Source organism: Euprymna scolopes, chromosome 26 (genome assembly GCF_053919585.1).
Source record: "Euprymna scolopes isolate OS-2025 chromosome 26, ASM5391958v1, whole genome shotgun sequence".
Lineage (NCBI taxonomy): Eukaryota > Metazoa > Mollusca > Cephalopoda > Sepiida > Sepiolidae > Euprymna > Euprymna scolopes.
Window position 1 is genome coordinate 25,812,166 of NC_136507.1, and position 27,500 is coordinate 25,839,665.

At 36.5% G+C, this 27,500-nt stretch overlaps 1 protein-coding gene across 1 annotated transcript in view; it reads left to right on the plus strand.

Annotated features, from left to right (window-relative positions):
• Positions 1–27,500, plus strand: part of LOC145247803 (sulfhydryl oxidase 2-like) — a 272,044-nt gene that overhangs the window by 176,655 nt on the left and 67,889 nt on the right. The window lies entirely within an intron of this gene.

Genomic DNA, 27,500 nt, shown 5'->3' on the forward strand with positions numbered 1-27,500 from the left:
TGACCCCCCCCCCGTAGGCAGCCTGGGTGGAGAGAGGTGTTAAAAAAAACAAGTGGTAGTAGGTGGTGTAGGCAGGAATCTGCTAGGGTGGGGGTGAAATCAACACAATAGTTGGCAGCCCAAGTGAAAAGAGGTATTCAAAAAAAATAGTAGAAGTAGTAGGCAGGCAGGAAACCCTCACGCGAAGGAGAAAAAAAGGTTAAAAAAAAATGTCTCCATTGGATGACCAGAAGTCCAAAGCGTGGAAATTACGCATAGTCAATCCAACCAAGACCATAACTTTGCAAAAATGTCGACACGAAACCAACTCCTCCTTGTAGAAAACTGCCCAGTTGAGAGTAAAGGAATTAATGTTTTTGATCATTTTTTTTATATTTGTCGTCCGAAGTATCGAGCTTCAAAACGATATTGATATGGTCAGGATCTGTCGTGCATGTTGAAATTTTTGGCAGACATACGAACATACATGCATTCACACAAACCGACGATTGAGAGTTATATAATAGACTAGCGGGGGGAGGGGGGTTACCCGGCGTTGCCTGGGTGTTTCGAGATGCGTGTGCTCGGGTGGGGGTGGGCGGTGTTAATCAAAACATAAGAATAAGCGAAGTAAATATTTTAAGACTTTAAAAAATCGAAAAAACACAAAAAAACTAACGTAAGGCAAACGAACGATGTTAAATGTAAAAATGGGAAAAACAAAAAAGGAAAACGCGAAAAAGAAAACAGAAAAACGAACATTAAAACTTCTTTAAAAAATCTGAAAAATAAAAACCAAAAAAAAAACACGTGAAAAATGGCTTAAATAACCGGGGGGGGGGGTATCTGGCGTTGCCCGAGTGTTTTTGGGTGTGTGTGGTCGGGCGGGGGTCGGGGGTGTTAATGAAAACCTAAGAATAAGCGAAGCAAAAAAAAACGAAACAAAGAACGTGAAAAATAAAAAAAACCCAAAAAACACGTGAAAAATGGCTTAAATAACCCTGTTTCAATATTAGAATTTTAAAAATCGAAAAAAAAAAGACATCTCACACCACGATTTGAACCCAAAACGTTTAGATAATGAGGCCGAGCTCTAAGCAACTGAGCTAAGACGACGTCGCCAAAATTTTGTTGCTTTTTCAAATATTTAAAGTAAATCAGGTTACGACGTCGTATAACGCATGCATAGAAGCAAACTCATCATGAGAGGATGGTTTTTGCTGACCCTCCCCCCTGTAGAAAACTACTAATTTCAGGGTGAAGGAATTAACGTTTTTGGCCAATTTTTCTATATTTGTCGGGCGAAGGTTGGAACTTTAAAATGCTACCTATCTGGCAAAAATCCGTGACCCGTGTGGAACGTTTTTGCAAGACATACACACACACATACATACATACAAACACACAAAAACACATACATACATACAAACACAGATACATACATACAAACACACATTTTCGCTTTTATATATATAGATTAATTACTTTTGATTAAGTACCCTGAAATTATCACATAAAGAAAAGAAGCACATATGTTTATGTCTATAAGAAAGGTTTTCTTCTACTTTATTAATGTAAGCAATAGAATTATGCTGATAATTCATTCATACATTATTTGTGAGACTGCTACGCATCCCAGTCAGTCTGTGAATGTGTAATGAATTGCTGTCTCTGTACCTGCTTTAACGCAAACTCGTGTGACCTTCCTTTTCGCTCCATCATTCCACAAATCATCTCTACCTTATCTATGTCTACGTATTTTAGTCTACCGTTCCGCATCATCGATTGACGTCATACATCTTAACCAGGAGAGTAGAACGTGAGCCTTGGACTTACTTTCAGCAGCACCGTAACTCACTTGCCTTAATCTATCCTTTAGTTTCCACAGTTCATAAGTAATGTTGCTGAAAAAAAGGGGGAGAATTTTCTGGACTGGGATCTATCCATCTAACACTTATTGTTGACCTGTTTTTGACATTGTAGGAGTATTTTTCTTCTTACATTAAGTGGCTTCATGCCTTGTCTGGAGGGACCCCCCTCCTCCCCAAACTAAAAAAAAAAACAATCGTCCATTGTCTTAGATCATAACCTAAGTCCAATTTACAAAATTGCTTTTGTGTAATTCCATAACAAACTTCGTTATAATAATTCTTTCTTTTTTTTTTTTGTGTTAAAGTCTTTGATAGCGATTTCTGCTATATTCGTCATCTATCATCCCGTCGTGATATGGTGGCCAAAATTTTGTGGATCTTATGAATAGCAAACGATAGAACTATCATAAAACGTCAATTACTCTCTTCCCAAAAAATAATTCTGATGCTATCAAATCAGACCGTCCGAAGATACAAGATTTCTGACCTAAAATGCACCAAACCTTAATGTGTTTTTGCTTTTCTTTTGCAAAATGCAATCATATTCTGCAAAACAAAAAACAATAAAAACGATTTTCCTCTACAAAAAAAAAAAACTAAACAAAAAATCTAAACACCATGAATAAATATTTATAATATAAAGAACCTGAAGCATAAAAAAAACTTTGACTGGATTCAACATTAAATAACCCAAAAAAGAAATATGTCATAGTTCATTCAAAGCATTGTTTATCAGATAAAAGGTGTGTTTGAAGGCTTGTCAATGCAGGAATTAATCAGTCATTGGATACATTATTTATTTATTCCAACGTCTGAATAATTCCTGCATTGACAAGCCTTCAAAGGGTTGATATGCCATAAAATAAGATAACCAGACTAATCCATGAAATAGATATTAATGTTTTCGATCTATTGCATTGCTTTGCATGATACGTGCTAATTTGGGTTTAATTTTCTTGTGAGTATCACTTGCTAAAAATTCATCTGATCTACTTTGAAAACCTTTTTTTTTTTTTTTTTGCCCTATCAACTTTACCACAAATTCGCCAAATACAACCCCATGCTCAAGCATAACACTTCCATCCCCATTTGAAAATGCGTCCACCTGAAGAAAGTGAGTGGCAACTCATGATCCCTGAGGACAGGATCCTCAGCTGATCTATGCAGTGTGATAATGCATAAAAGTGAAACCTGCCAGTTAGGGTTGGGGACATGCGTTGCATGAAGTGAAGTTATATGAGAATGATGCGATGCTGTGTAATGTGTGTCTTGATGACCTCAAAGAAAGACTAAATCTAACATTTGCGGGCAATATGAACTAGAACAAATACATAGAGGACATTGCAAAAGTTGCTGCAAAGAAGGTGGGCTCCCTCTATCGAGTTAGAAGACTACTCACACCTGAGAGTATCCTGTATCTCTACAAGGCCACCATTCGCCCATGCATAAAGTATTATTGTTATCACATCTGGGCTGCTGCATCTACCACTAATCTCTCCCTCTTAGATAGGGTCCAAAAAAGAGTTATCAATCTAATCGATCCCACTTTATCAACTAAGTTCCAGCCTCTGTCCCATCGCCACAATGTTGCATCACTGTACCTGTTTTACAAATATTTTAATGGAATATGTTCTGATGAACTCGTTTCACTTGTACACCCTCGACGTACATATCCTCGACAAACCTGATTAACAGTAAGATCTCACCGCTTCAATGTTGATGTCCCTAAATGTCAAAAAGCTTTCTATTCTAATAATTTTTTTCCCTCGAACAGCTAGACTTTGGAATTCCCTTCCTGCTGCCTGCTTCCCTTGCTGTACTGATATGCAGAAGTTTAAATGTAACATAGACAAATATCTTGTTAATCTGTCCTAGACATGGCCCCAAATAGTAGCCCCTTATGTCCAAGTGGTGATATGCTTTGTAAGGGGTGAACATGAGTAAAAAAAAAAAATAAATAAAAAATAAATAAAAATAACCTATAGGGAGATATGTGCAGAACAGGAGACTTCGATGGTATGGTCATGTAGAAAAAATGGATGAAAGTTCTTGGGTTAATAGATGCAGAACAGCTGAGATAGTAGGTTTACTTTACAAAGGAAGGCCAAGAAAAACATGAGATAATGTGATAAAAATGGATTTGACAGAAAGAGGGATAAAGACCTGGCAGAGATAACTTAATTTAGAAATCAATTTCTTAAAATCATCCAGCATATGCTAGCATTTGTATTATTTGGATTTCCCCAGACTACTGTTCTCATCTTGAATTTCATTTTCATAATTTTTTGGTCGATGTAACCTCCGACCTTCTTTAGGTGTATTTTAATCGAACTCTGGAAGCTTTCTGTCAAACTCGGAATCTGCACTGGATTTTGAACGGAAGCCTTTTATCTAATTCACAAAGGTAGCATGCTCTCGTTCTGCTCGCCATGACTGAATAGAGGTCCTAAGTAATTCGCAATTGTATTTTTCAGTCGCCCACACTGAGGATTGAACCTTCAACCTTCAGAAGGATGTTGCTTTTTACAACTGATTTTTTTTTTTTTTTAAGTACTCTTACCACTGCGCCACTGGTTATTGCAACCGAAAATACAATTATGAATTATTACATATATCCAATCATGACTGCTGGAATGAGAGCAATCTACCCTCTTGAATTAAGGGTTTCGTTTGAAATTCTGTGTAGATTCCTAAGTTCAATAAGATGCACCCAAAGAAGGTTGGAGGTTACATCGACTTAAACGTTGTGAAAAACGACACTTGAAGATGAGAACAGTAGTCGGAAGAATTTAAATAATACAAATAACCAATCCTCATCTCCAAAATTCAGAAGCGTAACATGCCAGCATGTAAAACGGACGTTAAAGCAAATAAGATGATCCTGGGATAACTACATCTTCAGAACTACATCATATGAATACAGAAACGAGATATTATTAACTACTCCATCCCGCATTGGGCTTGTTCTTTCCACTGTTGGGAGGAAATGTGGGTGGAGGTAGATGGTGCCAGCCAAGATGTTATGGGTAAATAGTTTTGTTTATTGGCCAAAACGGACAGTTTGAAAATATTTGATTGGAAAAAAAATCAAATGGAACCAATTAATTCTCGGAAATCAAATTATAATTAAAAATTATTTGTTGTTTCTTGGGGAAAACATAAACACGAGAAAATGGAAGATTTTTAATTGGAGTCTGATCAGTTTTTTTTTTTTTTTTGGAAATGTTCAAAAATCGTTTTAAGAGTTTCTGATAGGTTTAATCCGTCAATCAGATTTAGTTGCGTCCAACTAAACTTCACTAACCTTTTCGGAAATTTCCATTATGCATTCAATATTTTTGATATACACCAAAACCCTTAATTCTTTTAATTCGAAGAATTCATTAATACTTTTCCTTCTCCTTTAACACTTTTTTGCCAAAAAGATAATTGCATGTTCTGCAAAACTCAATCATGTTCTGCAAAGTAAGATACGAAAACAACAATCACCTGAAAAGGATTGATATGCCATAAAACAAAACAACTGAACCAAACATCATTATCTTTTCCGTTCATAAGTCACATCTGGTCCTCTAAGATTAGGCTGTCTGAAAACACTGACTTCCTGACCAAAATATACCAAACATTGATGTTATCGTTTTCTTAAGCTCAAACAACACCTTAGGGGCTGTCGTTATGAGTCATTTAGGGTAATGAAAGAGATTGTGATGAGGGCCAATGACATGCTCATACAAGAGGACTTCCACAGAGCCTTACAGCAGTTGTTGCCACGGTACAACAAGTGAATTGTAGTTGGCTGAGATTACTTCATAGGGGATTTGAGTTTCATGGGTGTACTATCAATAAAAGTGGCCATACGATAAAAGTCTGGAAACTTATTGAAGGAACCTCATAATCTGGAGCAAAAACTAGACCCAATATTCAGAACATCTTAAATCCCTGAAACATTGTTTCATGGTAAACAAGCGATGATCCCCGAAAACTTGACAATTGTGAATTCAAGAAACAAGTCGATAATTTTTCAAGAAAAGAGTAAAAAAAAAAAAAAATGCTTCTTAATTTATTTTATTTTTTATATATAATCTTCCAAAACTATGTACAGAAATCACGTTGGTGAGGTATATTTTTAACCTTTTTTTTTTTTTGTTTTCAGAAAAGTTTTAAAAAATTTATTTTTCCAAAATAACAATATTTTCGGCCATTCGTTCGGCGGCCTTCAGTTCAATGTGAGGGATGTGTGTGTATTCGATGGATGATGGTAGCAGAAGAAAAGTAGTAATAAGATGAAGAGATTTTTACGTGTGACTCAACTCGTGTTTACATCCCAGCATCTTTACACTTGAAGGATTCTGTAATGTGGGCGGCGTTATGGGCTTTTTCTTCTAAAAATTGAAGTGGATTATAAAAATGTATATATATATATATGTGTGTGTGTGTGTGTGGACAATTCTCAACCAATAAACTGAACAAATGTTTGATCTACAGACTTGGAATTTGGTATATAGGGTATTTAGACATGTGAAAAACTTTTTAATCAGTTTTCGTCCGGAAAAAAGGGCTGCCAAGGGGTCAAAAGTAAAAATCTTTTTACTTATGAAGGTCATCAGATTTTTTATCTGTTTGTCAACTGTTTCACAACTGCACATGCGCAAATCATTTACATTATGTTAAGAATAAGTAGGTTTGAAAACACTTTTTAAAGAACGTTTCCAGCTGGTCTAATGGTTATCATGCTTGACTCATCTCAGCTCGTTTTTTTTCTGACAAGAAGTGAACTGTTTAGAAAAAAACATAATACTCGCATGCACAGGTCTCAGTTTGTTTGTTTGTTTTTTTTACTTCATTTGGTATTTTTTTTATATTACATACATTTTACTCCATAATTTTCTTTAAAATGATGACCTTTATAAGTTTTCGACTATGCTGAATATGAAAATCGCATTGGAATTTTGCAGAGAGAAGTACTTATCGAGATATAAAAAACTGTATTATGCATTGTATTCTTTGGTGGCGATGTTTTTATGCACGTCCGCACGCACCATAGATAAATCTACTTCTCTACGACCGACACGGCCACCTAGCGTAAAAACATGGCTACTAAAGAATACAGTGCATAAAATATTTTTTTTTTATCTTGATAACTACTTGTCTCTGCAAAATTTTAATGCGAGTTTGGTGTTCAGCATAGTCAAAAACTTATAAAAGTTGTCATTTTAAAGAAAATTGTGGAGGTGGACCTGGACCTCATGTAAAAAATTTTAAAAGGAATTTAACGTTTAATACCAGGCAACGCCTGGTATATCTTCTAGTGTGTGTGTGTGTGTATATATATATATATATATATATATATATATATATATATATATATATACACACACACACATACTAGTGATGGGACGATTCCAATATTATTCCTGATTCAGATACAATTACAGATTCCGAATAGTTAAATAAAACTATAAGATTGTTATTTTCCTGGATTTTCGTAAAAAAAAAAATAAAAAAATAAAAAACGTTAAATATGCAGATATTTTCCTAAACGTAAAAATATATTTGTGGAGGATGATCTATTGATTTTAGCTTTACTAGTATTTTAAAATCAATAAATATTTATTTTATCAATATTACCAGCAATGGAAAATTTTACTTTAAACAAAATCAAATAAAAAAGACAATTAAAAGAATCGTTTTGGCATCGGAAAATAGGCATCATTTTTTTTCCGATACCCCGCTTCTGACTCCGATCAATCGTCCCAACACTAATGTATATCCATGTGGGTAGTGGATCAAATGAGTTTTTGGTCGGAGGGGTACCTATATACACTATAATAAGTGTTTCTTTTAATTTATTCTCATGATTTTGCGAACTTTAAAAGATGTCTGTTTCTTTCTGTCAACATATTCACCATATTCCTTTTATTCCAAGGGGGGGGGGGCTGTCTTTTTTTTTTTTTTGAGGAACACGTATCTGTCTCTGATAAGTTGTTCGGTATACTTCTGCTATTCAACGAAAAATGTGTAAGACGTATTACATTTAATACATGAATAAAGTACTGAATGTGAAATAAATACGTCTGGTTTTGGAATGGTAATTAGCGATTTCTAAACTACTGGTATTTTTTCAAAGAAAGAAAGCTAACATATGTCTACGGGTTTGGTTTTCACAAACGATATATAAGGCATGTACAATTATAGAAACATAGTTTCGAAGTATATTTGGCTTATTCAAAAGAGAAATTCTGTGAAGGTAAAATGCAGATATGAAAAACAACAACAATAATAACAACAATAATAACAACAATAATAATAACAATAATAATAATAGACGGTGAAGTATATAGGCAACACTTCATCCTCCCGTACAATTATTTGTTAAAGAGAAACTAATCTCAGACTTGTTTATAAAATGTTCTAAAGATATTTTTCAGCTTTAAACCATATTTATTATGTTGTTGGAAAAATTGATTGATGAAAGAATTACTATCCAAGAAGTAATTTCACAAGTGCTCTCCCTTCCTCCCTCTTCTTCGGTCTTCGTCTTTTCTCCCTTCCTCCCTTCATAACCGTTCTCCTCCTCCTCCTCCTCCTCTGATATTTATCCTCCTCCAGCTCCTGGCATCATGAATTTCTCCATCTCCCCCCTTCCATCATCATCTATTTTCCCTCCTACACACATTCTTTCGTCATATAATTTTTCTCCTACTCTTCTGTCATCTATTTTCCCCCTCCCCCTTCCATCATCATTTATTTTCCCCTTCCCCCTTCCATCATCATCTATTTTCCCCCTCCCCCTTCCATCATCATCTATTTTCCCCCTCCCCCTTCCATCATCATCTATTTTCCCCCTCCCCCTTCCATCATCATCTATTTTCCCCCTCCCCCTTCCATCATCTATTTTCCCCCTCCCCCTTTCATCATCATCTATTTTCCTCCTCCCCCTTCCATCATCATCTATTTTCCCTCCTCCCTCTTCCATCATCATCTATTTTCCCTCCTCCCCCTTCCATCATCATCTATTTTCCCCCTCCCACGTCCATCATCATCTATTTTCCCCCTCCCCCTTCCATCATCATCTATTTTCCCCCTCCCCCTTCCATCATCATCTATTTTCCCTCCTCCCCCTTCCATCATCATCTATTTTCCCTCCTCCCCCTTCCATCATCATCTATTTTCCCCCTCCCCCTTCCATCATCATCTATTTTCCCCCTCCCCCTTCCATCATCATCTATTTTCCCCCTCCCCCTTCCATCATCATCTATTTTCCCCCTCCCCCTTCCATCATCATCTATTTTCCCTCCTCCACACATTCTTTCGTCATATAATTTTCCTCCTACTCTTCTGTTATCTATTTTTCCCCTCCCCCTTCTTCCATCATCATCTATTTATCACTTATCCACTTTTTCATTATCTCTATTTACACCCTAGTCCTTTTCTTTGTCACCTCTTTTCATCACTATCATTTTTTTCCTCCTCCCCCTTTTCGGTGTCATCTCTTCCTCCCTCCTCCCCCTTTTCGATGTCATCTCTTCCTCCCTCCTCCCCCTTTTCGATGTCATCTCTTCCTCCCTCCTCCCCCTTTTCGATGTCATCTCTTCCTCCCTCCTCCCCCTTTTCGATGTCGTCGTCATCTCTTCCTCCCTCCTCCCCCTTTTCGATGTCATCTCTTCCTCCCTCCTCCCCCTTTTCGATGTCATCTCTTCCTCCCTCCTCCCCCTTGTCGTCGTCATCTCTTCCTCCTTCCTCCCCCTTGTCGTCGTCATCTCTTCCTCTCCCTCTTGTCGTCGTCATCTCTTCCTCTCCCCCTTGTCGTCGTCATCTCTTCCTCTCCCCCTTGTCGTCGTCATCTCTTCCTCTCCCCCTTTTCGTCGTCATCTCTTCCTCTCCCCCTTGTCGTCGTCATCTCTTCCTCTCCCCCTTGTCGTCGTCATCTCTTCCTCTCCCCCTTGTCGTCGTCATCTCTTCCTCTCCCCCTTGTCGTTGTCATCTCTTCCTCTCCCCCTTGTCGTCGTCATCTCTTCCTCTCCCCCTTGTCGTCGTCATCTCTTCCTCTCCCCCTTGTCGTCGTCATCTCTTCCTCCCCCCTTTCCGTCGTCATCTCTTCCTCCCTTTTTCCTTTGTGCCATCATCTCTTTCTACCTCCTCCCTCTCATCTTTTTTACCTTTTCTTCTTCTGTTATCTTCTCCCTTCTTTCCCCTTCCATCGTCATCCCTTTCTCCCTTCTTTCCCCTTCCATCGTCATTCCTTTCTTTCCTTCTTTCCCCTTCCATTGTTCCCCCTTCCCTTCTCCCTTTTCGTCGTCATCTTTTCCCCTCCCCCTTTTAGTCGTCATCTCTTTCTACCTCATCTCTCTCTTGTCACTCTTGTCATCTCTTTCTACCTTTTCTCCCTCCTCCCTCTTCCATCGTCATCTCTTCTCCCTCCTCCCTCTTCCATCGTCATCCCTTTCACCCTCCTCCCTCTTCCATCGTCATCCCTTTCTCCCTTCTTTCCCCTTCCATCGTTCCCCTTTCCCCTCCCCCTTCTATTGCTATCTCTTTCCTCCTTCCTCATTATCTTTTCCCCACTTCATCCTTCCCTCTTTCCGTTGTCATTTCACATATTATCTTTCCCTTCCTTTTTCTTTCACGTTTCTTCTCTCATCATCATCATCATCATCATCTTTCTTAGAGTTATCCAGTTCGTTAGCACTAACTTTTGAAATTCAGATTTAATCCAGCAAACAAGCTATTTAGGGTTTCCTATTTTGTCTATCGTTAAACCTGGCCAATAAGGGTGAGAGACATGTGTTGTATGAAGAGTACAATGGATGTGTGATATGAGTCTTAAAGACATTTTAGGATCAAAGTGTGGTATCTGTTCCGTCTTTGGAGAAGTACTTCTAGACTGAGGAAATTTTTAGAGTTGTCTCAACCCGGCTTGTCTCTTTTGTGGGGAGCTGAATTTTTCCCCACATTACTAACGGACCTTATGTCTTATTCTGTCTATGTGGGGAGTAAGTTGGGACAGGCTTATATCTGATGATCTCAGAGGGAGAAAAAAGCTTAACAATATAGGGAGATGTCTGCATAATTGGAGACTTGGTTTGTTTACCCGTCTAGCTGAAACCACTGTCAAAAATTTTCCCCACTCTTTATTTGTGCCTAAATCAAAACGTAGATTCCATGAACAAAGCTTCTTTCTTAGAACTGCACGTGTGTGGAACTCTCTACCGCTTGCCTGTTTCCCTCCTGACTTCAACATGGATGTCTTCAAGTCCAACATAAACAAATTCCTGATGAACCGCCCCCCCTAAGTAATGACACTTTATCAACTCTCCAATACTAATGAATACTGCAACACTATCCCATTGACTACTGTACACAAAATAACCTTTATCCCCGAGTGGCTCCTGGGCCTTGATAAATGGTGACCCCCATGTAAAAAAAAAAAAAGAAAAAATTACAATTTGAGTTAGGAGATGCAGAATAACTAAGGTATCAGGTTCTAATCATAGAGAAGGCAAAGAAAAACACTAGAGGAAGTCATAAGAATAGACTTGAGAGAAAGATGGATAAATAAAGACCTGGCCAGAGATAAACTAGTTTGCAAATAAGTTAATAAAAGCCGTTCAATATATGTCAGCATTTAAAACAGACATTAAACCAATGATGATGATGCGGATTTGGATTATTACTGCTTTTGTTTTGAATGTTATGATTATAGAGCTACCATTCGTCTATGTATGGACTATTATTACCACATCCCAACTGGTGCATCTACCACTAGTCTCTCCTCTTGGATAGGGTCCAAAATGAGCCTTCAGCCTAATAAGTTCCACTTTGTCATCTAAGCTCCAACCCCTGTCTCATCGCTGCAATGTTACATCTCTGTGCCTGTTTTACAAGTATTTTGATGGAATGTGCTTTGATGAACACGTTGCACTTGCTCCCCCCCCTCAGCGTACATATCCCCGACAAACCCACTTAGCAACAAAATCAAACCCCTTCACTGTTGAGGTCCCTAAATGCTAGAAAGCTTTCTATTTTAATAGTTTCTTCCCCTGAACAGTTAGACTTTGAAATTCCTTTCCTGCTACCTGCTTCCCTGACTGTACTGATATGCAGAAGTTTAAATGTAATGTAAACCAACATCTTGTAAATCTTCCCTAGACATGGTTCCAAATAGTAGCCCCTCAACATCCAAGTGGTGAACACGAGTAAAAAAAAACAAAAACAAAAAAAATGCTTCCGATGTAACCTTCGACCATCTTCAGGTGCGACTTGTCGAACTCTAGAATCTGTACAGAATTTTTAAGTCTAAACTCCTCATTTAATCCATAGGTTAGATTGTTCCTGTCCTGCCAGCCATGAGCGAGTATGTCTTCTTAAGTGATGTCTTAGTTTATTCTTACCATCGCCTTTATCCTCCAGAAAACCGTCACCTAGAACTGATGATGTTTTTGGAATCGTGATTTAAAAAAAAAAAAATATATATATATATATCTTTTCAGTTTTGTCCTCCCCTTCCAAACAAGACACAATGCCAATGAGATATAAGGGGGGGGGGCAATGAATTAGGGCAGTAGTTACCAAACTTTTTTTACATAGCGACACACTATTGAGTTTATTTCAATTTTTGCGTCACATGTATCATTAAAAAAATTATTTTCTACTCATAAAAACTTTTTTGCAATAAAATATGAAAAAACAAAAACAAAAAAAACAAACAAACAAGATTATACATGGAGAAATTTTATTCGCATAAATCAACATATCCTGGATTCAATATCTATATAAATAACACAGATACGTGTGTGTTCTTATTTACAATGCCTCCCCACGGGACAGTGTTAGACACCAGGGTCGTTTTTTAATGTGGAGAATAGGAACAAAAATAAAAATTGTTTCAGTCGTGAAGAATTTCTCCTCCACTGACAGAGAACAAGAAATTGAAGTGCAGCATCTGAAGATCAGATACTACACTTTGATCTTGAACGAGTAAAATCTTTGTTTTGCATGGATGAATAACCCGTACAGAAGTCGGCAAGTTGAAATGCAAAATGTCCATTTCAACTTACCGACATTTCTATTAGTTTGCGCATGCGTCAACTAATCCTAACTAACACTGGTTTAATTTTATAAGTTTTTTTTTTCTCCATCTGTCTGTCGGTTTATCCCAAACGATAGCGAACGAGGCTTGAGATTTAAATGAGGAAACGGACCGAAGAGCTTATTGTTTTGGTTTCAATTCTAGCTGATGGCGCTCAAGTTATTTTTTAACAGTGTGCATTGTAGGGTTTCATCACGGATACAAAAATTATTTTTTTTAAGGGGGGGGGGGTTGTATTACTGTTAGTTCGAAAAAGTTGTCAAAAAACAAATATATAACAAATAAATGTTATCAAATGGAAGATAAGTTACTTTTCTACCTAACTGGATATGTTTTCAGTGTTTTTATTTAATGTAACATGTTTATTCAGCTCGAAAAACATACTGTGTTTATCGATGTATTGGAAAATTCAAAATGGCACCCGACTCTCTCTTTAACACGGTAAGTTTGGGAAAAGGTGCTATAAATATAAAACTAGGGAAAATACTGTTAGAAACTCGCTCAATATATGTTACCGTGACATAGGTTGACATATATTCGGTGGGTTTTTAATAGTATTTTGTCTAGTTTATTATTTATAACACCTTTTCCCAAACTTACCGTGTTAAAGAGAAAGTCGGGCGCCATTTTGAATTTTTCAATACATTGGTAAACACTGTATGTTTGTCGAGCTGAATAAACATGTTACATTGAATAAAAACACGAAAAATATATCCAGTTTGGAAGAAAAGTAACTTATCTTGCCTTTGATAACGTTTATTTGTTATATATTTGTTTTTTGACAACTTTTCGAATCTGTGTACAGTAATACAAACCCTCTTTTTTTTTTATTACCTTTAAAATCAGTACTACATATTAAGTATACATATTCTGTTGAGAATTGAACCTGTAATAATAAATACAAAATCTGCATGTATTAAAATATATTAAGCGTACTTTATGACCGGGCAAAGTCAGGCGCCCTTGCTAGTCTGGTGTAAAATAATAATGATAAATTTAAATGGGGCAGTTGTGCCTGGTGTTTTTTTTATTTATTTATTTTTTTTTTTTTTTAACTACTGCTGCAATACGTGGGCGAATGAGAGAGAGAGAGAGAGAGACATCCTTAACTCTTTTTAAATATTTTTAAAGTCTTTCACGTTTTTATTTTGATGTTGTTTAGGTAGAACATTCCTAGGTACGAAGTTGAGAATTGCAATAAGATTTTGATGGCGTTTTTACTTAGAGTTGGGGGGGGGGAAATCCCTGAATTTAGGAGCATACTAAGTAGGAAGTTGTGCAGCAATATACAAGTTCACATTATATTTAAACCTCTACCTGATGGTACAGTCAGGGAAGCAGGGAAGGAATTCCAAAGGCTAGCAGTTTGAGGAAAGAAGTAGAGTAGAAAGCTCTTCAGTATTTGAGGACTTTTGCAGTGAGAGGGTGGGATCTTGCTGACTGACGGGTCGTTCGGGTGTATTTATATACAGGGGGTAACTGTAAAGTACACTTGTCGAGGAATATTCTATTAAATTACTTGTAAAGCAAGCACAGGGATCGAACATTGCAGTGATGGAACAGAGACTAGAGCTTGCTAGATAGTGTGTAACTTAGTAAATTAGAAACTCTTTATTGGACGTTTGTCTAAAATGGAGAGACTAGAAAGATGTGACAGTAATACTCCATGCATGTGTGAGCAAGAGATTTAGGATATTGGCAGGTAATATAAAATTTCTAGTTTGGTAGAATGAGCTCACCTTCCTTGCAGCAGCCTTGGCAATGTCTCCAACGTATTTGCAAGTGACTATTTTTAGGTTTTTTTTTTATTTATTTATTGCTACTAGCCCATCAATTAGGAGTAGAGAGTAGATATATTACCTAGTTCATAAATATTTCCCTTAGCCACTGGTAACCACTTTATTATCTCATCCTTTGGCAAATTAACCAAGGAATCGTGCTTCCATTTCTTAATAGGATTCTTTGAGTGGACTTCTTGTTTTATAAGGAACTTTCTTGTCTTTCTTATTTCCTCCTTAATTCGTGAAAGCACAATTCCTCTCCATGCCAATTCCTTAAACTTCTTGCCCTTGGAGATTTTTGTTTTTGCATATTCTCTTATCGTCTTTGTTTTCATGCAGTGCCGCTAAAACTTGTGGCAAGATGGAGAGAATTCAGCCAACACCTGCATATATATTGAAGCCACTGATGTCATGCAGAAGACATATTAAGCATGCACTGGAAGCACACATACACACACACACAAACACATCTATATATGCATACTAGCAGAGGTAGGGCACCCAGCTTTGCCTGAGCGTAATTTCCCCCACTCTTTATCTGTGCCTAAACCTAATCGTAGATTCCATGAGCAAAGTTTCTTTCTTAGAACTACACACCTGTGGAACTCTCTTCCTTTTGCCTGCTTTCCAGCTGACTATAATATGGTCATCTTCAAGTCCAATGTAAACAAGTTCTTGATGAGCCGTTACCCTTAGGTAATCCAATTTACCAAATTTCCACCACTAACAATTATTACAACATTGTCTCATTGACCACTTTACATTTATTAAACCTTATTCTCGAGTTGCCTCCGGGCCTTGATAAGTAAAAAAAAACAAAAAAAAAAACATATTTAAATTAGTCCAGATTTCGTCTATATTATTATAAAGTTGTGATTTCAAAAGTAAAAAAAAAAAAAGTGTTTAGGTGCAATCAACTAGAATCGAAACCGAAATTGTAGCATTCAAAGCTGGTGACGTTACCACTGTACGAGCATGACACGCATACGAACTGATTAAAAATTAAAAATAAAGTAAGATGAATGTACAAAATATTGAACGATTTTTTTTTTCAATTTTGGCCCATTTTTGGCCTTTTAAGACAATTTTAACGGCTAAAGACCCATAAAAAAAAAACGGTTGTAAAAAATCTAATCATTTGAGGCCCCTAATGTTGCTCGCGACTTTTAGTTTCGGAGGAGATGGACTTTTAAAATATGGAGACAGAACGACAGAAATATAGCCAGGCAGCCTGCTTATATATCGCTCCCTCAGTCTTTGACAGACTATGGTTACACAATGACGGGGTGCCTGCGCGTAAAAGCCTTATTGGCAGGAGGCATACAATCTCCAACCACACATTTCCTTAGTTGACATTGCTAAATACTAGTGGCAAGTGAAGTGTACAAGACGACTAGAAACAAATGCCGAGATAAGCGGAGAGCACATACAGCACCTAGAGTTCGCAAATGGTCACCCACCTGGTGCTAACCAGGCTCGCCATTGCTTAACTTCAGTGATCTGACGAGAACCTGTGCGTCAACGCGATTATGCTGTGTGTGTAATATATATATATATATATATATATATATATATATATATATATATATATATATATATATATATATATATATATATATATATATATATATATATATATATAAAGTAAATTCTTGGTACAGCAAAATGGAAGGAGAAATTTCAGAGGAAACATAATTTAATTTAAATAAAAAGATCAAAGAAACAAAAAAACGGGCAGGTGGAATTGTTAAAATTTCCTTAAGGCCTTATCGTCTGACCCTCTAAGAGGAAACGTCAGAATGATAAATTAAAAGCTAAGAATCGAATGAGGAAAGAGGGAAATTGGTTTAAGTTGGAAAACCAGTGAGAGAAAAAAAAAGTATAATTCTCACTGTTCAGGTGGTTTTAAATCAGTAAATATTTCCAACTGATGTTTCAAAATATATATATTATGTAGTTTGTTTTTTTTAAATAATAAATGCCGTTAAGTAATGTCTTTGCCTTGGAGATCGTTTTAATTAGAAAATTGCCTATATTTTATTTGGACGTAGATAAATATTTTTATTTATTCATTTATTATTAAAACAGTAATCTACAGATATGCATGTTTCGGGGTTCTTAGAAAGTCTAGCCATGCCGAAGAGAGGTAGGAACCTCAAAACCTGCATGCCCATAGATTACTGTTTTAAAAATAATATATATATATATATATATATATATATATATATATATATATACTAGCAAAAGTACCCGTCGTTGACTGGGTTCAAAAACAGCCTACAGAAAATGGACTCTGATTTATGAAAATATGATAGGTTGTGAAAAGGAAGAGTTGTAAAGAGATAGCTTCGAATTTGGGGGTATCAAAACCAAATCAAAATATGATGAAAGTAAAACTAAAATAGATAAACCCCATAATTTATTATACCATACCTGTTCACATTGAAACACTTATCGCAATATTCTGTGGATCTATATTAAAAAAACCTTGTTAAACTTTGTGACATATTTCCATTCTATGGAGGTCAGGTGCGAACGAACACCCCATAATTTTATTATACCATATTTCTTCAAACTGAAACATAATTATCAAAGTATACTTACGCAAATAGATATGAAAAGTCTTAAAGTTTGTGCCTATTTCCATTCTATGGAGGCCAGGCGCGAACGCAGACCCCACAATTTTATTATGCCATCCCTATTTAAGTTAAAACATACTTATCAAAGTATTATTATGTACATCTATAACAAAACACTTGTAAACGTTTTTTTTTTTTTTCATTTTTAAATTTTTTATTTCCATACTTTGTGGACCAGGCGCGTACGAAAACCCCACAATTTTACTGAATCATCATTATGCCAGATCAAACATCCCCATTCCTGTGTCTCGATACATCTATCATTATATGTGATCAGTTTTCTATAATAGTCAACCATATAGGAGCCTATTTGTGACCAAACACACAGACGTTCAGCTTTATATATATATATATATATATATATATATATATATATATATATATATATATATAGAGAGAGAGAGATATATAGATATATAGATATATATAGATAGATAGATGCTGCTGCTCTTCAGAGGGATATGTAGAGCAAAATGGTCCATGAAGGCACGGTTCACTCAGAAAATGACCTCCACAGAGCCATAGATAACAAAAGGAAGCAGAGAAAGGAAAGATCTACTACCAACAGAGCTCCTTCCGCCTCTTCCATTACTCAGACGACCACCCACACATGTCCCCACTGCAATAAAGTCTGTGGGTCAGGATAGGATAAAGTCCGTCCCATTCTGAGCCGAAACTATAAATGTGCATGCCGCACACACATTTATAGTTTTGGCCCAGAATGGGAAGGATTTTACATTTTTCCTACGATATCCTGAGGATGCCCCCTGAAATAGGGACGAAACGTTGATTATTTGGTTTTTCTTCTCAAATAACATAACGTTAGCCATCGCTTGTATTTTTGTTTTATTTCATATATTATTTATATATATATATATTATATTTTATTTCATATATTATTTATATATATATATATATATATATATATATATATAGGAAAGATATGCTTATTCAATTATATTTCGGTCCTGGATATGACCTTAAACTATATCCAGTGGTGAGGCCCCAGCTTGCGGGCTTTGGGGAGTGTGGAGCCACCCTTTAATTGCCATTGCTCCCAGGTCCACTCTGACCCGGAGTGGTAGTACCTGTTAGGGTCCTAACTATGGGTTAAATAGAAACAGACTTGAAAATAACAAATATATTACATTAAAATATTTTTCTTCAAAATCTTTGGATTCGGCATTAAATAACCTGAAAAGGGTTGATATGCCGTAAAACAAAACCAACCAACCAACCAAATCAATCATATTTCAAATTTATGAAGCTCGATGTAACTATAGAGCATATGCAAATGAATGACAAAAAGGCTGTACTTTAAATTTCAAGATATTGTCCATCTTACCGTTTATTTCTTTGTGTGTGTGTTAGAAATGTTCAATTCTTTACAGCACCTGTTTAATAGTACAGAACTATTCATGTAATTACGTCATTTTTTAAAAATTTATTCTGCCCTTTATTCATCAGAAGAATAAGAACTCATCAACTTTAAAAGCGAATAAAAGAATATAGGCAAAATCTGAAAATCAGAAGAGAATTTGCAATTGTTTTTTTTTTTTTTTTTTTTTTTACACTGTGTTCACCACTTATCAAGGCCCGAAAGCCACTCATGGATAAGGGTTATTGCAAGTACAGTACGTTAGTGTGGAGATTTGATGAAGTGTTTACTTAAGGGGGCGGTTCATTAGGAATTTGTTAACATTGGACTTAAAGACATCCAAGTTGTAGTCAGGTGGGAAGCAGGCAGACGGAACAGAGTTCCACAGGCGTGCAATTCTAAGAAAGAAGCTTTGTTCATGGAATCCGCATTTTGATTTAGGCACAGATATAGAGTGGGGGAAATTTTTCATAGTGGATTCAGCTAGACGGGTGTTTTTCGTGAAAGATTGGCAAGGGGGGACCAGAGATTGGAGTTCAGACGAGCACCTGCCATGGAAATAACGATAAAACAAGGATAGGCTCGCAACGTCTCTTCTGTGGGAGAGAGCTTGCAGGGTAGAGAAAAGGGCATCCCCCACTAAGCCACGAAGTCTATTTTGTACTCTGTCAAGGCAGGATAGGCTGTTTTTAGCAGCTCCTGCCCAGATATGGCAATAGTATTCCATCCTTGGACGTACTTGGCTTTTATATAGATAGAGAATTGCATCAGTAGTGAGATATCTTCTGGAGCGGTAGAAGGATCCCACCATCTTTCTTTTTCTTTTAGTTACGCTATCTTTGAATTTTATCACATTAGAGTTGATGAGTTTGTATTCTTCTGATGAGTAAGGGTGAAATAAATTTTAAAAATTGCATAATAATTACATGAATAATTCTGTGCTACGAAACAGGTGCTGTCAAGAATTGAACATTTTAACATGTTGAAATAAAAAAAAAACAGTAAGATGGACTACATCTTGAAATTTGGAATGTAGATTTTGTCATTATATATATATATATATATATATATAATGTGTGTGTCTATTCATAATATGGGCCAGGCAAACAGGGTTCAATCCTACATCATATAATTTTTGACATCTCTCTTAACACTCAGCATAATAATGTTAGGATGAAAGGTAAATTGAATCATCCACTTCCACTTTAATGAAAAGGGAGCCTTTAGGTTGCCCTCGGCTATGGTCGATTACTTTATTATTACTGGATCACTCAACGACAACACCAAAAAAATAAAATCCTGCTTTTAAACAGTCATTGCACACGTGTTGTCCTCGTTGGTAAAAACCGGGGATAAATGTGGAAATTCTTGTAGGTCTTCATTTTATGGAGCAGAAAATTTACTTCACCGAAATAGATGCATTTCTTCCTTTGGCGAATGAGATAAAAAGAAAAAAAAATTGAGACGTAATTTGTCAGAAATGCGGTTTTAGCCTCGTAGCGCAACGGTTCTTCGTATTAAAACCTTTCTGATGTCTATGGTTTCGGCAGAGGGAACGCATTAAAGGTTACTTTCTTCCGCTAATAGATGGACGCAAAATCCGACGAACATTTACTCATGAACATTAAGCTTATTTTTTTTCTTTTACGGAAGACCATAAAATCAAAATTCTGTACATTTCTTCAGCTCTCTTTAAAACTAACATAATCTAATACTATGTATACTATATATGACATAGTCATGTTGGCACACCGGTTCGCATTAGATGATCAAAGTTAAGCATCGTAGAGTCTGGTGAGTGCTCTAATGGGTGACCATCTGGGAATACCAAGTGCCATATGTGCTTTCTGCTTATTTAAGCATTTTTCCCCCAGTTGTCCTGGAATTCTCCTTGCCACTGGAATCAAGCAATGCCGATTCAGGATAGGTGTGGTTAGGGATTAAACAACTCTTGCTTCACAATTTAGCGTGTCAGCCATTATCCCTCCAGGATTATCAGATGATGATTGGTGTTCCAACAGAGGAGCATACAGTCTAATGATACGCAGGGACAATGGTTTAGGCAAATACAATTTCTTCCTCTCTGCCTTCTCCTCATCATCATCTCACAATGTCCTGCTCCTCCTCCTCCCAATCATCATATTATATTTAATACATGTTTTACATGAGGTGGTTATTAAAAATTGACTTTGTAATGTTTTTAACGGACGTTAAAGTCTAGTATATATATATATATATATATATATATATATTGCTATATTTCTGTCTGTCGGTCTTCATATTTTGAAACTCCGAAACTAAAAGTCGCAGAGCAGCTCTAGCAGCATCAAATGATTGGATTTTTTTGTAGATCGGTCTTTTATGGGTCTTTAACTGATTAAAATAGTTTTTAAGGGGTTTAAAATCGGTCAAAATTGAAAATAAAATCGTGATACATTGTTTAAATTCATCTTAGTTTAGTTTTAATCATTTCATATGCTTGTCACGTTGGTACAGTGGTAACGTCACCAACTTTAAATTCCACAGTTTTTCTTTCGGTTTCGATTCTAGCTGATGGCACCCAAATACTTTTTTTTTTTTTTTTTACTTTTGAAAAATCACGACTCTATAATAATATATACGAAAACTGGACAAATTAAAACATATTTAAGCATATTTTATGACCGGGCAAAGTTGAACAGACCTGGTGGAGTACGAAGGAAACATCAATTCTGCTAAATATGTTTCACTATTACATGACGGACACTTACTAATATTCTCAAGTGGTAAAATGAACTAAGTTAACTCCCTATTTTTGGAGACGAAGCTCCTTGTCACTCTGTTAGGACGACACAACATTGGTTTAGCCAAAATAAGATTAATAAACTCAGTCCCTGGATATGAACCCAATTGAAAGCTTTTGAGGTTTATTAGACCGGAATTTTTGAAAAAAAAAAAGAAAAAAAAAGCGGTCTTCTTCAGCCTAAACTTTTAACATTATTGCGTCAGACATGGCAAGAGATTTCTCCAGATGATATTCGTCAACTGATCAATGCCATGCCTAGAAGGTTCGTAGCATTAAAAACAGCAAAGGGAATGTGAACCCAGTATTAGTTATTAAATTTGTGACCATTTATTTTTTATTTTGTTCTATAAATTTTATGTTTATTGAAATAAATTGTTTCTATGGGTGTCTATTCTTTTCTGTAATGTTTCTCTGTGCGTGTGTGTGTATATATAGATGTCCTTTTCTCCTCCTTGCAACCTCTATCTCACAGAAGAGATGTTGCGAGTTTGTCTCTGATGTATCGTTATTTACATGGAAAGTGTTCAACTGAGCTTCAATCTATGGTCCCCCCTCGCCAAACTTTCACAAGAAACACTCGTCTAGCTGTAAACACTATCAATAATTTCCCCCACTCTTTATCTGTGCCTAAACCTAAACGTAGATTCCATGAACAAAGCTTCTTTCTTAGAACTGCACGCCTGTGGAATTGTCTTCCGTTTTCCTGCTTTCCGGCTGACTACAATATGGTTGTGTTCAAGTCTAAAGTAAATAAGTTCTTGATGAGCCGTTCCATATGAGTTATTAAATTTACCAAATTTTCATTACTATTGATTACTATATTGACCAATTTCTACTGTACACTCTTTAGCCCTTATCCTTGAGTGGCCTCTGGGCCTTGATAATGTGGTGATGCCTTTGTAAAAAAAAAATATATATATATATATATATATATATATATGATGGACTCTCCCGTGGATTTCGACATATAAGGTTCCGCCACAACAATTTAGTTGCTCGAAAATCCACACAGATGATTTGTTTATAGTGGTGAAGACTTTGTGTAGAACCAACCACACTTTTTGGTATTACTGCTAACCCTTGTCGGTGAAGACGACCGCCACAAGACAGTGTATACAGTAGACCGCAGGTTTTTACATCAGAGTTGCCTTCTAAATGCACGTCTTAACGGAGACTGGGGGTGCATCTCTGCCAGTGAATTAATGCACCCCCAGATACCAACCTGGAAATTTCTACAGTGCGGTACATACAACACCTAACCTTGCCAAGTGATCACCCATCTGATACTGGCCAGGCTCAACGTTGCTTCACTTCCCAATCCAAGAATGTAAAGCCCGGAAGAGTTGGCATACTAGAGTTGAACAAAACAATTATCACAGTCCAACAGAGAAAAGGTCACCTTTGTGACAATGATCTAGTCTCTGTTGGACAGATTGCCAATGATGGATTCTCAACCGGTGTGATTGTGGTGTGGGTTGCTGTGAGTAGCAGTTCGTTTCGGTTCATCTGACTCTTGCTAGTGTGTATGAATGTGTAAGGTAGATGAAGGCTTGTATATGAGTTAGCTAAAAGAATGGGAGAGGGGAGTATAAAGCAGACATTCTTGGGTTCTTCCATATGCGCGGCCGGCTGGTGAAGTCTCTCTCTCTCTCTCTCTCTTTCTCTCTCTCTCTTTCTCTCTCTCTCTCTCTCTCTCTAGTTTTTAGATGTTTGTTTTATAGCAGTTTCTAAGTTCGCGTTGGCATACTATTTTCACATGTAAGTGTTACATTTGGGGTTTGAAACGGTTTTCATTGGTTGAAAATACTTGGAGTTAACACGTTCTTGTGAAAACTTACTTTTAAGAGTGAAGAGGAAAGCAGATTTTATCAAAGTGGTGAAAGAAAGATTAGCAATTAGAGGCACAACAGCTTTCTCCATTTAATTTGCACTGGCTCTGTTTATAAACCTCTGCAATCTATCCTATTTATCTAAACCTGTGCCGCCTCTACCATTCCTTGAATAACCATCTTCTTTGTGGAGAATCCTTCACTGATGAAAGTAGATAAGCGAAAAATTTCTGGCCCCACAAGTGGTCAAGGATACCATACAATAACTTAGGTGGGAGACTTTGTGCCATCCATCTCATTCATCTGGCCTTGCATCATTTGATTACCATTTCTTCCACTCCCTCGATAATCATCTCCATGGGAAATCCTTCACTGATTAAGCCAACTTGCACCAAGTCATCACAGATTTCTTCGCATCCCCCCCCCCCGAGTTTTACCGCAGAGATATTGAACAGCTGGAGACATTATATATGATTTCATTTATTTATTTGTTTGAATCCTTTCAGATGAAACTTTATAATTTGTGTCTTTGAAAAGGGTTGATATGCCATAAAATAAAACAACAGGGCTTTACGTTGCAAGTGAAACAGTCGCATTTGCGAGTAATTGGTTTTTAAGTGGCAACTAGAAATAATAAAACGCTCATCTTTTGGCGACTGTGCTTTTTACACCGGCAATCCTCCAAAGTTCATTGCTGAGTGAAAAATAACTTTTCAGCATATTTTTTTTGTTGTTTAACTAAAACGAGCAAAGTCAAAGTATTTAAGAAAAGTTTAATATAACAATATACAATTTTTTTTTTTTTTAACAAAGGCTGTTTAAAAAAACATCTGAAGAAATTCGAATGTTCCAACATAAAATCCGGCGCATATTTAGAATTAAACTTATTTTTTGAAAATACAGAAACATCTCCATGATACACGTACTCGTCACGGATCGATGATGTCATATTCCAAAAATCGCATGGGTTTTGCTAGTAACTTTTCTATTTGGCTAATAAGCGAAACTATTTAGTTGTCAAGGCCAAGGAAAGATAAATCTGTCCTGAACAATCAAACCAAACTCCATGAATATAGGGATATAGACACAGAGAACTTTAAGCATTAGAAACTTTTTCAAGGGTCCTGGATATGACCTTAAACTATATCCGATGGTGAGGCCCCAACTTGCGGGATTTGGGGAGTGTGGAGCTGCCCTTTAATTGCCATTGCCCCCAGGTCCATTCTGACCCGGAGTGGTAGTACCTGTTAGGGTCCCAACTATGAGTTAAATAGAAACCGACTTGAAAAGAAAATATATTCTATTAAAAAAAAATCTTCAAGATTCGGCATTAAATAACTCGGAAAAGGGTTGATATGCCGTAAAACAAAAACAGCCAACCAACCTTTTTCAGAATTACTGAATTCGGCATTAAATAACTCGGAAAAGAGTTGATATGCCGTAAAGCAAAAACAACCAATCAACCTTTTTCAGAATTACTGAATTCGGCATTAAATAACTCTGAAAAGGGTTGATATGCCGTAAAACAAAATCAACCAACCAACCTTTTTCAAAATTACTGAATTCGGCATTAAATAACTCGGAAAAGGGTTGATATGCCATAAAGCAAAAACAACCAACCAACCAACCTTTTTCAAAATTACTGAATTCGACATTAAATAGCTCGGAAAAGGGTTGATATGCCGTAAAGCAAAAACAACCAACCAACCTTTTTCAAAATTACTGAATTCGGCATTAAATAGCTCGGAAAAGGGTTGATATGCCGTAAAGCAAAAACAACGAATCAGCCAACCTTATTGTTATAATTGGATTATGCTTTTTCGATTTTTATTCACGTCAATTCGGTAGAACGCACACCTGCTGTAACAGCTATCAATGGAATTCAATAATGAGAAGCTACCATCTGACTTTTTTGTGTGTATTATTATTCTTTGGAACTGGAAAAAAATAATTTAATTGAAAAAAAAAAAATCTGTACACCATTTATTCTAAAGATGTTTTGGGTTTGGGCACGGGCGTCGTTTATTGAGCCGACCAATCATTGCGCGGAACTGCTGTTATACGTTGTGACAGACATTAATATGAGTGTTTATTTCTATTCGTTTGGTTATTGTGACTCCGATAAAGGTCGATGCGGCATAAAACTATGTGAATTGTTGCAGAAAGCTGCATCTGTGCGTTTATAGAAAGAAACACGTTGCAAGATGGGAAAAGAAAATTCTGTTTGTAATGTGTTTTGCATTCAATTTAAAAAAATGTGAAGATGCGTTTTTCATCTATAATATAAAGGGTTGTGTGTGCGCATGCGTGCGCGCGCATGTCTGGATAAAACTAAAATCGACAAAACAAACACAAATCCATATTTTCTTTATCAGCATCTCTCGAACTCTCATCTTGGATGAATAAAATTTTTTTTTTTTCCTTTGACCCTAAACTGGGACAAATTTATTAAGGTGTGTCAGTTTTCCTAATAAATTATGTACTAAGTAAAGGAAAATAATTTTGATTTTTTTTTAATGCACCTAATTCCCTATGCCAACTCATTCCTTGAGAAATCTAAAAAAGGGGAAAAAAGGATTTGTCTGTGTGTGTGTGTGTCCAGAGAGAGTAATGGGCATTGTTGCGAAAGGCTGCATCTGTGTGTTTGTAGAAGTAGACGTATCATAAGATTGAAAAAGAAATTCTGTTTGCATTCAATTAAAATGTGAAGACGTGTTTTTCATCTATAATATAAAGAGCAGTGTGTGTGTCTGGATAAAACTAAAAAACGACAAAACAAACACAAAGTCGATATTTTTTTTATCAGTGTCTCCCCCACTCTCACCAGTGCTAAATCTATATATATAAAACGAAAATGTATGTATGTGTGTTCGCTTTTTCTGTGTGTCTACAAAAGGCTTTTTTCAGAGAAGCGGTCGGTCGGTTCACAACTTTTTAAAACTTTTTATATCACATGTAAATCGTAATATCTCAGAGTTAACAACGGAGCTCGCCTGCCTATTTAATTTGCTAGACTTCGGGAAGATAAATATTCAACATTTGTCGCTCGTCACATGTGGGTTATTCTTTTTCCTATAACATCTTGGGGGGGGGGGAAGCGTTCCCGCAGTAAATGAAATACTATCCCGCAGTCAAACTTGACCTCATTAAGTCATTAAAACGTGCACCTGCCAAATCCAAGTAATTTAATAAATTCAAATGTGTTTCTGTTAGCATCTCGCAGTGGCCCAATGGTTAAAACCGTCGCACTGTTTTTTTTTTTTTTTTGCACACTTTAATTTATAACTTTGCCTCAACGGTTCGGGTTCGATCCTCATACTTACCTACCAAAACATCTTTTTTCATTTTACCCCCCCCCCCCCGGAGTTATGATTTACCCAAAACCACACACACCTCCAAACACCCAGGCAACGCCGGGTACCCCTCGCTAGTAATATCTAAAATTAAAAAAAATATATATTTATTCTTTGATCCTAAACGTAAAATGTATCCGTTTTCCAGCCAAATTATGTACTAACTAAAAGGAAATAATTCCGATTTTTTTTTGTAATGGAGTTAATTCTCTTATGCCAACTGGATTTGTCTTTGTGTGTGTGTCAAGAGAGAGTAATAAGCTGGGTAGAGAAGAAAAAGGGAGGGAGAACATGCCATGTTTAGGAGCTTATAGAAATTGACTTTTATACTAAAAAAAAAAATCCATACTTCTTACTTCCTGCCATGTTTTTACTTGCCTTTTTCCTGTCGAGTGACTCTGCTATCTCAACTTTTCTGCAAACATCTCCCTGATCTGTTCAGATTTAATCTTCATCTGAAGTTATAAAATCTAAGCCGGTCTTCAAGACTCGTATTACATTTACCTTGGCTCTTTCCAACAAGTTAACCACGTCCTGAACACTGGCCGACCAGTCACGGTGATCCAAGACTGCTTACATATAGAGTGCAAGCTATTTGCGGTTTCAGCAACAAACCCCATAAAGATGAGGACCCAGAATCAGTTCAGTATCCGGCTTCACTCTCCTGAACAAGGTTTTGAGTTGGCCACCGCAACGTTGTTTTTTTTTTTTTTTTTCCCCAACCTGGCGGTGATGCTGGATTGATGACACTCACATTACACATCAATCATATCGTTCTCATATCATTTATCTCCAT